The sequence below is a fragment of the Aricia agestis genome, chromosome 22 (assembly GCF_905147365.1).
Source record: "Aricia agestis chromosome 22, ilAriAges1.1, whole genome shotgun sequence".
Classification (NCBI taxonomy): domain Eukaryota; kingdom Metazoa; phylum Arthropoda; class Insecta; order Lepidoptera; family Lycaenidae; genus Aricia; species Aricia agestis.
Genome location: NC_056427.1, coordinates 7,615,405 through 7,632,072, shown reverse-complemented (window position 1 = coordinate 7,632,072; position 16,668 = coordinate 7,615,405). Strand labels below are relative to the sequence as shown.

The window sequence follows — 16,668 nt, the reverse complement described above, 5'->3', positions numbered from 1 at the left end:
ATTGTGCCAAGCACGATATAACCAAAAGGTGGACGAAGTCGCGGGCGAAAAGCTATTTTTTAAAACATTCATTTAATACCAGAAAAAGTTTAACACCTCTGACCTTACCTATATGTTCCTGTTACCCCAAATTTTGTTTTTGTATGCTTTCAGCCTAAATAAGGCCTTATTTTAAACTAGGGAAGGTTTCATTCCCTTAACTCAAAGAAAATGATTAATACATCTATATATATAAAACTCAAAGGTGACTGACTGATTGACATAGTGATCTATCAATGTACAGCCCAAACCACTTGACGGATCGGGCTGAAATTTTGCATGCAAGTAGATATTATGACGTAGGCATCCGCTAAGAAAGGATTTAGATAAATTCCAACCCCAAGGAGTTCAAATGGGGGATGAAAGTTTGTATATAATAATACTTCTTAACGCGAGCGAAGCCGCGGGCAAAAGCTCGTGCTATATAAACGCTTAAAAACATGAGTAATTACTTAAAAATATCGAGTGTTTCTCTTACCCCAAATCTTGGGAAAGAGGAACTTTTTTAAGACCTAGCTTTGTTGCTAAATTGTGCCGTAATTATCCGTACAATCTAGTTCTGTGTCATAATTTTGATAGCTGAAGGCCAAAATGTTCAAAAACCAGTAAAGTATGTTTCTCTTACCCCACCTGACCTTAATCAAAAGTTCGGCTAGAGCCTACAAGGCCAGAGCCAGTAGCCACAAAACACCACACTCGGATTTTTCGCTCGATATATCGGCCACTTACCAGAAGTTTGAATTCATTTGATGTTCGAAATAAAAACTATCATCAATCACAAAATATGACTGTAACTCAGGGGCGTCTTTCCCTTATGTGCAGGATGTGCGTTGCACACGGGCGCCGCGGTCCTAGGGGCGCCGGGCGTCGCGGTCCTAGGGGCGCCGGGCGCCGCGGTCCTAGGGGCGCCGAGCGCCGCTCGCAACGGAGCCCCATTCGGCGCCCGCCCGCGTTGGCCGGCCACCGCGCTTTAATGACCAACGTGAAAAGAACTTCAGTTTGCATACATTTTGTGTAGCATCTGGAGATCTTCTTATATTTGTCGAAATTCGAATTACAGCAAAGCAAGGTGCGCCACCCTAAATATCCCACCAAAAGCATTATGTAAAAAAACCTAGCCAAGTGGAGCTGCTTGTTTATCTCTAAACAGTAATGAAATCTAGACAATGTCGTGCCAAGCCTAAGGTTTTGGACTGCGATTTCTTTATTATTAATGTTAATGCTGTTTGATCGGGTTTGGCACAAAGCGCTGCTATCAAAGCTTCCATCATATGGGCTCCCCGAGAATTTATGCAAATGAGTCACAAGTTTCTTTGCAGACAGAAGCATACACAGACAGAATGCTCTGAAACTCAGTCTGTTGATGCTGGTGTCCCTCAGGACTGACCAGCGGCATTAATTGCTATGCGGATGATAGTACAGGTGATGCCCTATAATATGCCGGCTAACCCCATATTTCTCGGCTAAATGTCATTGAGAGTCGAAACGAACTTGTGCCTAAAGTAGAGAATGCATTGGAGAAAGTCCCTAAATGGGGTAGACAAAACTTACTCCAATTCAACCCCGCCAAGACTCGTTTTGAGAGCACCTCTTTAACAATCTCCCCCAGCATTGAAATACTTGGCGTAAACATATCAAGCGAATTCTAGTTTCGATGTCATCTAGAGAGTAAAGCCAAGTTAGCCTCGAAAAAGCTTGGTGTTCTTAACAGAGCGAGACAGCATTTCAGACGGGACCAACACCTACAACTCTACAAGGCGCAGGTTCGGCCTCATATGGAATACTGTTCTTATCTCTGGGCAAGGGCGCTAAAATATAAACTATCTCCCTCTGGCTCGTATCCAACAAAGAGAATTCTTGATTGCCATAGTGTTTTAAACAGGCTGGACCTAGAAATTACGCCGAGAATTGAGATGTATCTTCATTCTAAATCCTCTATCGGTTGTATCACGGGGAGTGCTCTGAGGAATTGTTCGGAATCATACCTCCTGCAACTTTTCGCCATTTTTCCACACGAAAAATATACTATCCTTATCACCTTAATGAGTGGCAGTCTTCCACTGAGCATTTTTCGTGTAACTTTCTGCCACCTACTGTAAAACGGAATGAACTGTCATCAACAGTATATTTTTCGGACCAATACGACCTGCAAACCTTCAAGAAGAGAGCGTATTCCCTCTTAAAAGGATGGCAACGCACCAGCAGCTCATCTGATGTTGCGAGTGTCCGTGGGCGACGGTACTCGCTTTCCATCAGGTGACTCGTTTGCTCGTTTGCCCCCTTATATTATACCCATACTAATATGGAGTCCTCACCCTTAAGCGGCCCGACTGTACTTGTACTATGTACCCATTTCATTTTGACCGCGCGCTTGCTAGGGTTAGGGGCGCTAGGGTAATGTTTGCACACGGGCGCCACATGGGCTAGAGACGGCCCTGCTGTAAGTAACTGTTACTTTTAACCGCATGTACGTCCCCCACAATATTAGAAAGTTACAGGCTACATCTTGTATTATCTGGTGCTGTATATACGTCAGTTGCCTGGAAAATCCATAAAATGAAAGTGATGAATTGTCTTGTCATTGTTTCCGAACAGGCGAAAGCAGAGTTATGTTTTCTGTGCTACATATGTCGTGCGAGACTACAACAAGTTGCCAACCTCCATAACATTGTAACAAGCAGTAGCCAGGTACCTAAAAGTTTAAAAATTAGCATCCTTTATGGTGATTGATGTTGTATAAAGTGATTTTCTTAAAGATGATTAAATATTGCTATTAATTAATATTTAAATGTTACAGTTACCAAAAACTTTAGTCCATCTTACGACACAGAATATTGAAAATGAAACTGTACAGGACCATGTCGTGTTAGTCAAACAGGAGCCTCTGGAATTTGAGGATGTCCAGGACAGACACATGGAACATGATGATGTGGCCATTAAATTTGAAATGGAAATTACTGAGTGTAAGTATATTTTTACCTGACTTTCAGGGGGGAGGGCGGAAGTAGAAGATTAAATCTGCAATCAATATAAAACATACATCAATCTCCCATATTTCACCATCAAGATAATACATAGTTTTTGCATGACAGTTGAACATCCATCCATCTGTCTTCACATGCTTTATCATTTGTTATTATTATCCTTACGCTTCGACAAATTGTAGATACTCGTGAGATTGAAATAACAGAAAACATTATTGACTATGAAGTAAAAGAAGAAAAAACCATTAATCTTTATGAAAATGCAAAAGATGAAACCGTGCAAGATTCACGGGTTGTGGATAGTATTTATACTCAGCAAGATCAATATGTGCGCCAAAGTCCAACAACACACCTGGTCGTAGAAGATCCCAAGGACTGGGGGGGTCAGCCAAGAGGTAAAGGTAATATAATATATTATACGGACATAACTTTGAGTATTACCTCATTACAATACTGTTTCCCTGATTGATAAACCATTTAATTGTGTATAATGTAAGTGCAATGTTATTAAAAATATTCTGTAAGAGTATTCAAATGTGAGTTCGTGTTACTACTTGTATACTGGTGTAATGCTCAAACAAGTGATGTGCATGTGGATAGGTTCGGTCTCACGTGAGAATATTTGTTCAGGTATCAAACACGAGGACGAGCGACCCAACACAGATGACTGCGAGGGGCGTGGCCATGCCAGCGCAGCGCAGTCCAGCAAGACACCCCACACCTGTGATGTTTGTTTGAAGAACTATTCAACAAAAAGCCATTTACTGAGGCACATGAAAACTCATACAGGCTCATTTAGCTGTGACACATGTCCAAAGAATTTTTGTACAAAAGACGGATTGACTGTACACACAAGAATTCATACAGGCGAGAAACCGTTTAGTTGTGACATTTGTCCAAGTAAATTTACTACAAAAAAAGATTTGACTGTACACACAAGAATTCATATAGGAGAGAAACCGTTTAGTTGTGACATTTGTTCAAAGAAATTTTCATGGAAATGCAAATTGAATTTACACATAAGAGTGCATACAGGCGAAAAACCATATAGCTGTGATATTTGTTCAAAGAAATTTTCAACTAAAACATATTTGACACAACACAAAAAATTTCATAAGGGCGAGAAACCATATAGCTGTGATATTTGTTCAAAAAAATTTTCAAAAAAAAACTATTTGACTATACACAAAACAATTCATACGGGCGAACAACCATATAGCTGTGATGTTTGTCCAAAGAAATTTTTAAATAAAAACCATTTGACTGTACACACAAGAGTTCATACAGGCGAGAAACCATTTAGTTGTGACATTTGCCCAAAGAAATTTTCTGCAAAACAAGATTTGAGTGAACACATTAAAATTCATACAGGAGAGAAACCATTTAGTTGTGACATTTGTTTAAAGAAATTTTCAAGGAAAAGCAAATTGAATTCACACACAAGAGTGCATACAGGCGTAAAACTACATAGCTGTGGTGTTTGTCCAAAGAAATTTTGTACAAAAAGCAAATTGACTGTACACACAAGAATACATACAGGCGAGAAGCCATATAGCTGTGACATATGTTCAAAGAAATTTTCATACAAAAGCAATTTGACAGCACACACTAGAGTTCATACAGGCGAGAATTATTGGCGACACGTTAACAGTGTAGCTACAAATTGCTAGGTAGTCCCCTCACATGCAATCATATATATATAAAACTCAAAGGTGACTGACTGATTGACAGTGATCTATCAACGCACACCCCTAACCACTGGACGGATCGGGCTGAAATTTGGCATGCTGGTAGATGTTATGACGAAGGCATCCACTAAGAAAGACTTTTGATAAATTCCTACCCCAAGGCGTTAAAATAGGGGATGAAAGTTTTTATATAATTATAAGATTATTTTGATGTATGGAGGAAAACAAGTAAACAATTTTGTTTCTCTGTAAAATAAGAGTTTAATCACTAAAAGTAAAATTATAAACAAACTAAATACAACAATAATATAATAATATCATACCTGTAAAATAAGAGAAACGACAATTACGTTTATTGTTATTCCTCCGATAAAATATTAAAATATTTTTAACACAGATCGTTTCTCTTAAAACATTTTTTTCATTATAATAAAATTGTCAACTTACTTCAAAATCAAATAAATCATACTTTCTCTTTGGAACTTATACCAGCCTACTCTATAACAAGAAACACCTAAGAGGTAAACTTACATCTCCCCCCTTAAGGAGAAAAAAAAAAATCCATTTTTTTTTTACATCACTAAATCTAAAGGCCTACATAAGTCTAATTTAAGTCTAACATAGGTACAGGAATCATTTTAGTCACATGAAATAGGTTTGACTCAGCTTTTCTATGACCTGTATCTATTTCATATATAGAACTCGACACTTTCTTTACAATCCTAAATGGTCCAATATAAACTTCATCTAACTTACATCTATTAAGCCTATTTCCATTCTCAACATAAACTAGATCTCCCACATTAAAATTACAATGCTTCCGATTCTTGTCAAATAATTTCTTGTTGTAATCATGGGACTTTTTTGAATTATCCAAAGCAATTTTTTTGTCATTTATCCAACTCTCACTCGTTAAGTTATTTCTAAATTCCTTTGGTAAAATCATTACTTTTTCTGTTCCATACAAAAGATAAGTTGGAGAGAATCCTGTAACTGTGTGAACAGTCTCATTATATTTTTTAACACACTCCTTAGCTATACTAGCCCAAGCTCTTTTCTTCTCTTCTTCGTTAACTTTGCATCTTATCTTATTCACCAATGTTTGATTCAAACGTTCATTTAAGCCATTAGAAAAAGGGCAGTTTACTGCTGTAAATACCAATGGTATATTTCTGTCACCAAGAAATTTTTTTAATGCAATTGAATTGATTCCTGGATATTGATCGGTCAAAATCATGCCTATTTCTTCCGTTTCCACTATACTAGATAAAAGTCTTATGAAATCATTTGCTGTTTGAGTTTTAGACGTATGAATAAATGCGAATCTACTAAAATGGTCAACTAATAAATGCAAGTATTTTTTTGATGATCTCGAACCTCCAAATCCGCCTATTGTATCAATAGACATAATCTCAAAAGGTCTTGTTGCTGGTCCTAGATGAGACATAGATCCAAATCTTTCATGTCCTCTTGTTTTATTTTTTATGCAAGTTTCACAACTTTTGCAAATCTTTTTAATATTATCTGATAAATTTCTTATAAAATAAAATTGTTATTCCTCCGATAAAATATTAAAATATTTTTAACACAGATCTTCTTCTTCTTCTTCTTCTTTTGGCGTAAGCCGATCGTTTCTCTTAAATCATTTTTTTCATTATAATAAAATTGTAAACTTACTTCAAAATCAAATAAATCATACTTTCTCTTTGGAACTTATACCAGCCTACTCTATAACAAGAAACACCTAAGAGGTAAACTTACATAATAATACTTCTTAACGCGAGCGAAGCCGCGGGCAAAAGCTCGTTTAACATAAAATCATATTTAGCCCCTATAATTGCTTTTATTTAAATTTTTTTGAAACACCCACACATATGAACTATATTTTCATCTACCCACATGTGGTGCACTCAGTGAATTTATTAAATTCCACGTTAATTATTTTATTTTTTTCGTTTCCTTTAATACCTATCAATCAACTCGTGCACACAGCACAATATCTACTTTTGGTTTGGTGTTTTCTTCGGCTTTATTCATTTATTGAACCGCCGTTCAAGACCTTGACTTGACGGAAGAGGAGTTATGGCAGATTTCAGAAAATAGTGCTATTGTTTCTCATGCTATAATGCTTCTCATTAATCTTTTTATTATTTACTTACATTATAATTGTCATTTTCATTGTAATCGATAAATTAGTTTGTTTTATTTTACTCTAATACTACTGAAAAAATCTAGTAACTTTACATACTCTGTACTCATACCTTGGGAACCCCATCGAAATGTCCCCCGGACGGGCATTGTTCAGTTAGTTTTTCTAGTTTACAGTTCATATGTGTATGCAATAAAACGATAAGAAACTGACACGTGTATCCTTTAAAAATGTTTTAATTTCTATGGAGGTCAGACCCATATGTTGTGCAAACACGTATGAACTCAACACTTAAAATGACACACATGTGGTGCAGGCACAGTGAACGTGTTAAAATAAGCAGGCAATGTATAATCTGTATGAAGAAAACTGCTTTAATGAAAGTGCAGCATTTAAAAAATATGTTAAAAACTGTTCTAAAACTTTTAGAAAAGTTTACAAAGCTGCTAAGGCTATGTACACTGGAGGAAGTTGATTCCTATGCAGGTCATCTTAAACTTCCCCGCAGATATACAATTTCAAGTTGGCCGACTATCGTACAAACTAAATTGCGTAGTTTCACAATTTAACTGGATAACTTTATCGTGTACGTTGATGAATAAAGATTTAGGGGGATATTAGATAATCATATATATTGGATCCGAGATCATTGAGTCAATGATATTGGATAATGTAATATAGACATATGATTCATTTCTTCCTTGATCATAGATTTTCGACATATTTTGCTGAGAGATTGGATCCAATACGGTCATAGAAATAGGTGTTGCCAGTTATTTAATATAAAAAAGAGTTTTTAATTTCTGGTTCGTTAATATGTTTCAAATAATGTAATGTAATTATTTTTCTAATTATATACTTGGATAATCTTGCTGAAATAACAAAAAACAAGCCATAATAAAAATTACGTTGTCTTTTGACAAATCGAATTCTCTGAGATCTAGTAACCCTGACGTCAATACCTGTCAGCGTTAGCGCTCTCCATTGGCTATTGAAACCACATATGACGTAAAATAGGATCAATGAAATATGATAATGTAATATACAGATATGATCGAATGATCATAATATATATTGGATCCTATATATGATCATACAGGGTGCAATTTAACCTTCCTGCCAAATTTGGATATATAAGTCCTTGTTAAAAATAAAAATGAAATAGCCTCCGAAAGTTATCCTACCAAACACCACAAAATATGGACACATGCGCGGCCCGGCCCCGCCCCGCCCTTCCATTGACATTCTTGCAGTGACGGATTAAGACTACTTGATGCCCTAAGCAATCCATGCCTGTGGGCCCCCCTATCCGTATATCAACTAGAATCGGTCTTTGAACTCTTCTGGCATCACGTCTGAGGGGGCCCTCAGACGTGATGCCCTAGGCAATTGCTTAATTTGATTAAGTACTAATCACTGCATTCTTGTTATTATCTTCTTCTTTTAATAATGGCCGATGAGTTGCCAATGTTAGAGTGGCTTGAAAGACTATTGTTTGTTGTTATTATCATAAGTTGCGAATTTTCCCTTCATACTTTGACGAACTTAGGACCGTCAAATGTAAAGGACGTAGACAGTTATGTATGTTTAGAATAAAATAATTGACATTGACACATCAAAAGAATCGAAAGTTACAACTTTTTAATTACGAAAAATAAGCACTTTAGAAATTTATAATAAATCTAAACCACATCCTTTGCATTCAGGCGTATTTAAAAAATTTAATTAACTTATGTACACACTACAACTAATTAAAAAATTAAAAATCAAAACAACCTACCTCTAAATCTTTTTTACTTCCATCTTGTCTACACTTAGCATAGTTCAAACGAGTTAAAACTGCCATCCGTTTTGCTCAAAGCAAAGTCTAGCGCGTTTTGCACATTGTCTTTAAGACTTTAAAAGTTTGTTAAGCACAACTTTGTCACTTTTAACCTCGTCAGAGGCATGTCTTCGAGGCTGGCTAGGCGTGTGCAGGTGTTGCGAAGTGCGAACTGTCCATAATCTGAGTCTTTGATTGTCTCGCGATTCAGATTCAGGGTACAGCTGCTGCATTCGAGAATCATCAATTAGCTGTTGCGAAGACGAGGAACGCTTTCTTGCTCGTACAGTCTCTGGGTTCCGCGTAAACTTTCGCCACTCAAAATGTAGCACCTCCACCTATGCCTCCACATTTCATAACACTCGATCGTGGTTAGGGTACATTGTAACAGACACTAATTAAGCGCGGGGGCCGGGGGCGCCGTGACAAACAAAATAATTACGTGTTAGCTATACAACTACGCGCGTGGTACTAAACCCAATTATAAGAATGTACTCTATGGTACTAAACGGTCGCTGGCGACCGGTGGGCGGCGGGCCTCCCGCCTCCCACCCCGCGCGTCACCCCCGCTTTACCCCTACGCATAACCGGTCTCGACTGGATATCTGTGCGGCGCGATGTACTAGCTCGGTCGCAATATCGCAATTATTATTAACTTATGAAGTGACCATTGTCCCCGCGTTCCATTTGATGTTAAAAACGACCAAAACGCTCAAAATAGGAGGCATTTTGAGGCAGAGACTGTACGAGCAAGAAAGCGTTCCTCGTCTTCGTAACAGCTGATTGATGATTCTCGAATGCAGCAGCTGTACCCTGAGTGTGTATCGTTTTTTTTTTGGGATAAAATATGTAATTGTAAAAAAATAACACCCTATTTTTTTGGTTTAATGGACTCACCTAATGATACCTAAGCCCCAAAAAAAATTTGGCAGGTAGGTTTAATTGCACCATGTATAATAATGATAATGTAATACCCCCCCTAGTTGGTAACGGTGTTGCTAGCCTAGCGACGTGCGTGCTAATATCAGGGCTTCATAACGTTATTGAATACCCGAAAAATATCGTTACGTACCGGTATTTTCATAATGGTAGCCAGATAACGATATTTTTTTTATCGATATCTAGTAACATAACCCAAAAAATATCGTTATAAAAATACCGGTAAATATAACGATATTTTCTGGTATCAAGTATGCGGTATGCGTCGTGCACCAAATCTCACTCGCAGCCCAACTTCCGACTTCCGAGCACCAGTTTTTACATACGTGGGAAAGCCATGCTTCGGCACGAATGGGCCGGCTCGACCGGAGAAATACCACGTTCTCACAGAAAACCGGCGTGAAACAGCGCTTGCGCTGTGTTTCGCCGAGTGAGTGAGTTTACCGGAGGTCCAATCCCCTGTCCTATTCCTTTTCCTATTCTGCCCTATTCCCATCCCTACCCATCCCTACCCTCCCCTATTACCCTATTCCCTCTTAAAAGGCCAACAACGCACCTGCAGCTCTTCTGATGCTGCGAGGTGTCCATGGGCGACGGAAGTTGCTTTCCATCAGGTGACCCATTTGCTCGTTCGCCCCCTTATTTTCATAAAAACAAAAACTTTGACTTAACAAGTCAAGATGGTGCTGCAATTTGTTTAGTTAATGAATGCTTTCTGCATTACGCAAGGTACCTATGTCCGTATTTATTTACTTGTTTTAATTGTGGCGAATGCGGAGGATGGGCAAAATATGGATAATTATTTGTATGTCTTAGTATTTATTATTAGAATTCTAAGTTTAATACATATATATTTTGTAGACTGTAGTTAAAAATATCAACACTTTAAAAAAAAGGAGGCACATAATTATATGATAGCATTTACAAAATATGTAGGTATTATAACACGGCGAATATTTTAAGGAGCGTAGCCCGTCGGATCAGAGGCGCTTTGCACACGACGGGGCTGGGCGGACCGGTCAATTTCGCCGCGAACGATAGCACAAAGGGTATCCTACAATATGTATTACCAACGCACACCAAGGGCAAAAAGACCGCTCCGCAGGTCCCCGGCGCGGCGGGCGGGATCACACAAACAAAATGCGGGGTAACGCAGACGGCGCGGTGGCGCGAGGCGGCTGCTAGCTCTATTCTCTCTATCTCCACTAGAACGAACGTCCTGAACTGACTGTCTCTACTCGTCGTGTGCTTTGTGTACCTACGCGGCGAGGGCAGCTGCAGACATCGACGGGCAGACGCGGTCTTTATTCCTTTGTGGACAAAAAGCCCGCCTCGCCCCGTCGTCTGCAAAACAACAGAGTCCGCCCGGCAGCCAGCGCACGGCGCACGTGCTGACAATACAATAATTTACTATAAAAATCATAAATTACGCGCATTCGACTAAAAAGAACTATGGAGCTTTTATTTGGAGATAAATCTAGGCCGTGGTTGTCCAACCAACGCTTAAGAAAATGCAGGGCTTTTGTTAGCTTAGCGGAAGCATCATCAACACTATTCCCTACAACATACAAGGTCAGATCATCCGCATACTGCGAAACATCAACATCCAACAACTCTGCAATGGCCAATTCTAAATCATAAGTATATATGTCATATAACAGAGGGCTCAAAACTAAGCCTTGTGGTAAACCTTTGGTTACAATTCTTATGTATTTACGGCCATTATTATAGAAAATAATAGATTAACAGTTAACAGACAGACAGTTAACAGGTTTATAATAAATGAAATAATTTTTTTAGGAATTTTTAGACGTCTTAGTTTCTGTTTCAATATTGATATAATAACACTATCATATGCATTAGAAAGATCTAAAAAGGCTGAAAGAACGAATTTATTTGAGCTGAAAGCTAATCTTATGTCGGTGGTAAAAGTACTTAAGTTGTCATATGTACTTTTATTACGCCGAAAACCGTATTGGGATGAAGAAAGCAGGCAGTTACTTTCAACAAACCACTCCAGGCGGCATTTGACTAAATGTTCAATTATTTTTAGAAGAACAGATGAGAGAGCTGTTGGACGATATGAAGATGGGAGGGAAGGATCTTTATTTGGTTTCAAAATGGGTAACACTAGTTGACATTTCCACTCCGATGGAATTTTGCCAGATTAAAAAATTGAGTTAATGATTTTAAGATAAACTGATAAACTGTTTTCGTTTAGATGAGAAATAAATGAATAATAAATACCATCAGGCCCAGGAGAGGAATCCGATACATACGAAAGTACATTTTTTAATTCGGCCATGGTAAAGGAGGAATTTAATTCTGAAGACTTCATTTTCATCTATTGTACTATTGTTATGAAATAGGTTAGGAAGATTGACTGTAGGAGCAAGCTTGTCAAGAAAATCATTTGCAATAGAACTAGGAATAGAAACAGAATGAGAAGTATTTTATGCAGATTTGAACCTCCTAATATTTTGCCAAACAACAGATGGAGGAGAATTCGGGGAAAGAGAGGAGCAAAATTTTTTCCAGCTTTCAGATTTTTCTTTTTGAAAAGTAATTTGGTGCTACTTATAATGTTTTTCAATGTCAATAGTTTTCAAGAGACATATTTGTACTATACATTCTTTCAGCCTTCTTTCTCCTTTTCACAGCTTCCATACACTCTTTATCCCACGGTGGGCTGGGAATGGAAGATGATTCATTTTTTATTGGAAAAACTTCATTAGCACTTTCTATCAAGACATCTGTAAAAACGAGAGCATCAATAGAGTCATCTTCACTTGGTAATATCTGTGACAGTTTTACATCGACTTTACTACTGAATTTCTTCCAACATTTATCGGTGACGTTTAGGGTTGCCAACTTTTTACACAAGAAATAGAGTATATTCAGATCTTTAAAATATTTTAAACAGTATTTTAGAAAAATGAACTGTATATTATTTATTTAGTCGTTTAAATACGTACATTACTAGAGAAACTCACTTTGGTATTATAAATTACTTGTAAAAATGAAATGTCTGAGCGTCTAAGTTTAATATGTAATAATAAAGTGTTCTCACTTTGATGCTGAAAACAGTATTTTGTATACTTTATTTTTGTTTAACAGTAAAAAGTATGATTTAGTGAAAAACAGTATAATACTGTTTAAAACAGTATAGTTGGCAACCCTAGTGACGTTATTGAGTTTATACCTGGGAAATAATCTGACATTTTGAATAGGAGCCTGAGAATTATCAAAAGGAGAGGTAGTTAATATGGGGAAGTGATCACTTCCAAAAGTGGATGATAGAACTGACGATGTTAATTGTGTTACAAACTGTGGGGAGCAAATAGTCAAATCAACAACACTTTTGCCTTCTGTTGGACTGGTGCGCCTTGTGGGCTCACCAGAATTTATAACACATACCCCCTTATTAATAAACGTTGTATAAGCTTTGAATAGTTACACGATGTTTTGTCTTCTACAATCCAATTAAAAATGTCACTTGTGTGACAGCAACAAAACACTGCATAACTATTCTAAGCTTATACAATGTTTATTAATAAGGGGGCATCCCCCTTATTAATAAACATTGTATAATGTGTTATAAATTCTGGTGAGCCCACAAGGCGCACCAGTCCAACAGAAGGCAAAAGTGTTGTTGATTTGACTATTTGCTCCCCACAGTTTGTAACACAATTAACATCGTCAGTTCTATCATCCACTTTTGGAAGTGATCACTTCCCCATATTAACTACCTCTCCTTTTGATAATTCTCAGGCTCCTATTCAAAATGTCAGATTATTTCCCAGGTATAAACTCAATAACGTCACTAGGGTTGCCAACTATACTGTTTTAAACAGTATTATACTGTTTTTCACTAAATCATACTTTTTACTGTTAAACAAAAATAAAGTATACAAAATACTGTTTTCAGCATCAAAGTGAGAACACTTTATTATTACATATTAAACTTAGACGCTCAGACATTTCATTTTTACAAGTAATTTATAATACCAAAGTGAGTTTCTCTAGTAATGTACGTATTTAAACGACTAAATAAATAATATACAGTTCATTTTTCTAAAATACTGTTTAAAATATTTTAAAGATCTGAATATACTCTATTTCTTGTGTAAAAAGTTGGCAACCCTAAACGTCACCGATAAATGTTGGAAGAAATTCAGTAGTAAAGTCGATGTAAAACTGTCACAGATATTACCAAGTGAAGATGACTCTATTGATGCTCTCGTTTTTACAGATGTCTTGATAGAAAGTGCTAATGAAGTTTTTCCAATAAAAAATGAATCATCTTCCATTCCCAGCCCACCGTGGGATAAAGAGTGTATGGAAGCTGTGAAAAGGAGAAAGAAGGCTGAAAGAATGTATAGTACAAATATGTCTCTTGAAAACTATTGACATTGAAAAACATTATAAGTAGCACCAAATTACTTTTCAAAAAGAAAAATCTGAAAGCTGGAAAAAATTTTGCTCCTCTCTTTCCCCGAATTCTCCTCCATCTGTTGTTTGGCAAAATATTAGGAGGTTCAAATCTGCATAAAATACTTCTCATTCTGTTTCTATTCCTAGTTCTATTGCAAATGATTTTCTTGACAAGCTTGCTCCTACAGTCAATCTTCCTAACCTATTTCATAACAATAGTACAATAGATGAAAATGAAGTCTTCAGAATTAAATTCCTCCTTTACCATGGCCGAATTAAAAAATGTACTTTCGTATGTATCGGATTCCTCTCCTGGGCCTGATGGTATTTATTATTCATTTATTTCTCATCTAAACGAAAACAGTTTATCAGTTTATCTTAAAATCATTAACTCAATTTTTTAATCTGGCAAAATTCCATCGGAGTGGAAATGTCAACTAGTGTTACCCATTTTGAAACCAAATAAAGATCCTTCCCTCCCATCTTCATATCGTCCAACAGCTCTCTCATCTGTTCTTCTAAAAATAATTGAACATTTAGTCAAATGCCGCCTGGAGTGGTTTGTTGAAAGTAACTGCCTGCTTTCTTCATCCCAATACGGTTTTCGGCGTAATAAAAGTACATATGACAACTTAAGTACTTTTACCACCGACATAAGATTAGCTTTCAGCTCAAATAAATTCGTTCTTTCAGCCTTTTTAGATCTTTCTAATGCATATGATAGTGTTATTATATCAATATTGAAACAGAAACTAAGACGTCTAAAAATTCCTAAAAAAATTATTTCATTTATTATAAACCTGTTAACTGTCTGTCTGTTAACTGTTAATCTATTATTTTCTATAATAATGGCCGTAAATACATAAGAATTGTAACCAAAGGTTTACCACAAGGCTTAGTTTTGAGCCCTCTGTTATATGACATATATACTTATGATTTAGAATTGGCCATTGCAGAGTTGTTGGATGTTGATGTTTCGCAGTATGCGGATGATCTGACCTTGTATGTTGTAGGGAATAGTGTTGATGATGCTTCCGCTAAGCTAACAAAAGCCCTGCATTTTCTTAAGCGTTGGTTGGACAACCACGGCCTAGATTTATCTCCAAATAAAAGCTCCATAGTTCTTTTTAGTCGAATGCGCGTAACTCCTCAAGTTAGAGTATTTTTTGATAACATGATCATTCCACAAAAAAACCATCATAAATTTTTAGGTGTCATCCTGGATGAAAAGCTTTCCGGAATTCCTCATTGTGTTTATGTCGTAAATAGATGCGAAAAAAATGTAAATATCATCAGATGTCTAGCAGGCGTATGGTGGGGTGCCCATCCTTTTTATCTAAAATTAGTTTATAATGCTTTGATTCGCAGTATATTAGAATATGGCTCTTTCCTTTTGGAGCCTGAAATCTAGTCCAATCAACGCTTTACAGGTTGAATGTTATGATCCACCTTTACATTTACGCCGTCAATATTTATCCGACAAATATCTCTTTCGATGCCTTCAACTTTATGATCATCCTATTATTGCGAAGCTTCAGCAGCTTTCTCATGTTTCCGAAAATTCATACTGGTTACATAAACAAAGCCCGTGTTTAATTGTAAGCTATTTTAAATTTCAATCACTTACTGCACCTATTCATTCTTCTTCTAAATTACCGATTTTTTCTTCTTCTTATGGGTCTCGTGTCCGCTCCAAATATTTTAACCAGTAACATAGAGAAAAACTCTTTGAGGGCCAATGAAAGATTTACTGATATAATTAATACACGATTTAAAGATCATCATTATATATTTACAAATGCTTCTAAAAGTAGTATTAATGGCCATGTTGGTGTAGGTGTATTCCATTCCCAGTACAATATTGTCCAAAAAATCAAACTCCCTCCCGAATGTACCGTATTCTCTGGAGAATGCTTAGGGATCTTAAAAGCTTTAGAATATATTTCATTAGCCAAACTTAAAAAATCTATAATTTTTACAGACTCTTAAGTTCTATTCAAGCTCTTAACAAGAATCCATTTAAAATTAAACAACAATATCCTGTTATATTTGATATATATGACAGTTATTAACAGATGTTACCAAGAAAGGTATTTCAGTTTCATTTGCTTGGATCCCTAGTCATTGTGGAATAGAAGGAAATGTTAGAGCGGATTCTCTTGCCAATGATGCACTAACGTGTGGTGACTTAAATCCATACAAAATCTACTAACCTGATTTATTAACTTTAGCCAAAATTCATTTAGAGACATCATGGAAATCGTCATTTGATCAAAGTCATAAACAAAAAGGAGCACATTTCTATAGTATTCAACCCGAAATTGTATCAAAACCATGGTTTTATAATATGAATTTCTATAGAAAATGTAGTAGTATCATATCACGATTAAGACTTGGCCACACTTGCGCACCAGACCATCTTGCTAGACTTAATATAATTAACAATCCCTCTTGTGCCTGTGGTGCTGAGGTTGGGGATGTCAACCATATATTCTTTTCTTGTCCTCTTTACAACCGTTCTCATTTCCTTGATTCATTGTTAAAGAATAAAATTCCTTTTCCTACTTCAGTAATTTGTTTATTACATTCTAGAAAACATATTATATATCAAAT

General features: G+C 36.6%; 2 protein-coding genes and 1 long non-coding RNA gene across 3 annotated transcripts in view; 1 reads left to right on the top strand and 2 right to left on the bottom strand.

The window, feature by feature from the left end:
• Positions 1 to 16,668, top strand: part of LOC121738206 (zinc finger protein OZF-like) — a 137,480-nt gene that overhangs the window by 33,066 nt on the left and 87,746 nt on the right. The window lies entirely within an intron of this gene.
• LOC121738209 (gastrula zinc finger protein XlCGF57.1-like) overlaps positions 1 to 16,668 on the bottom strand; it is a 76,145-nt gene that overhangs the window by 19,032 nt on the left and 40,445 nt on the right. The gene's annotated exons all lie outside the window — the stretch shown is intronic.
• LOC121738232 overlaps positions 2,862 to 16,668 on the bottom strand; it is a 28,838-nt gene continuing 15,031 nt past the window's right edge. The window contains exons 2-3 of the long non-coding RNA XR_006037262.1: positions 5,736 to 5,741; positions 2,862 to 2,885 (exon numbers count right to left, since the gene is read on the bottom strand). This is a non-coding gene — a long non-coding RNA (uncharacterized LOC121738232). The remainder of the gene's footprint in view (positions 2,886 to 5,735; positions 5,742 to 16,668) is intronic.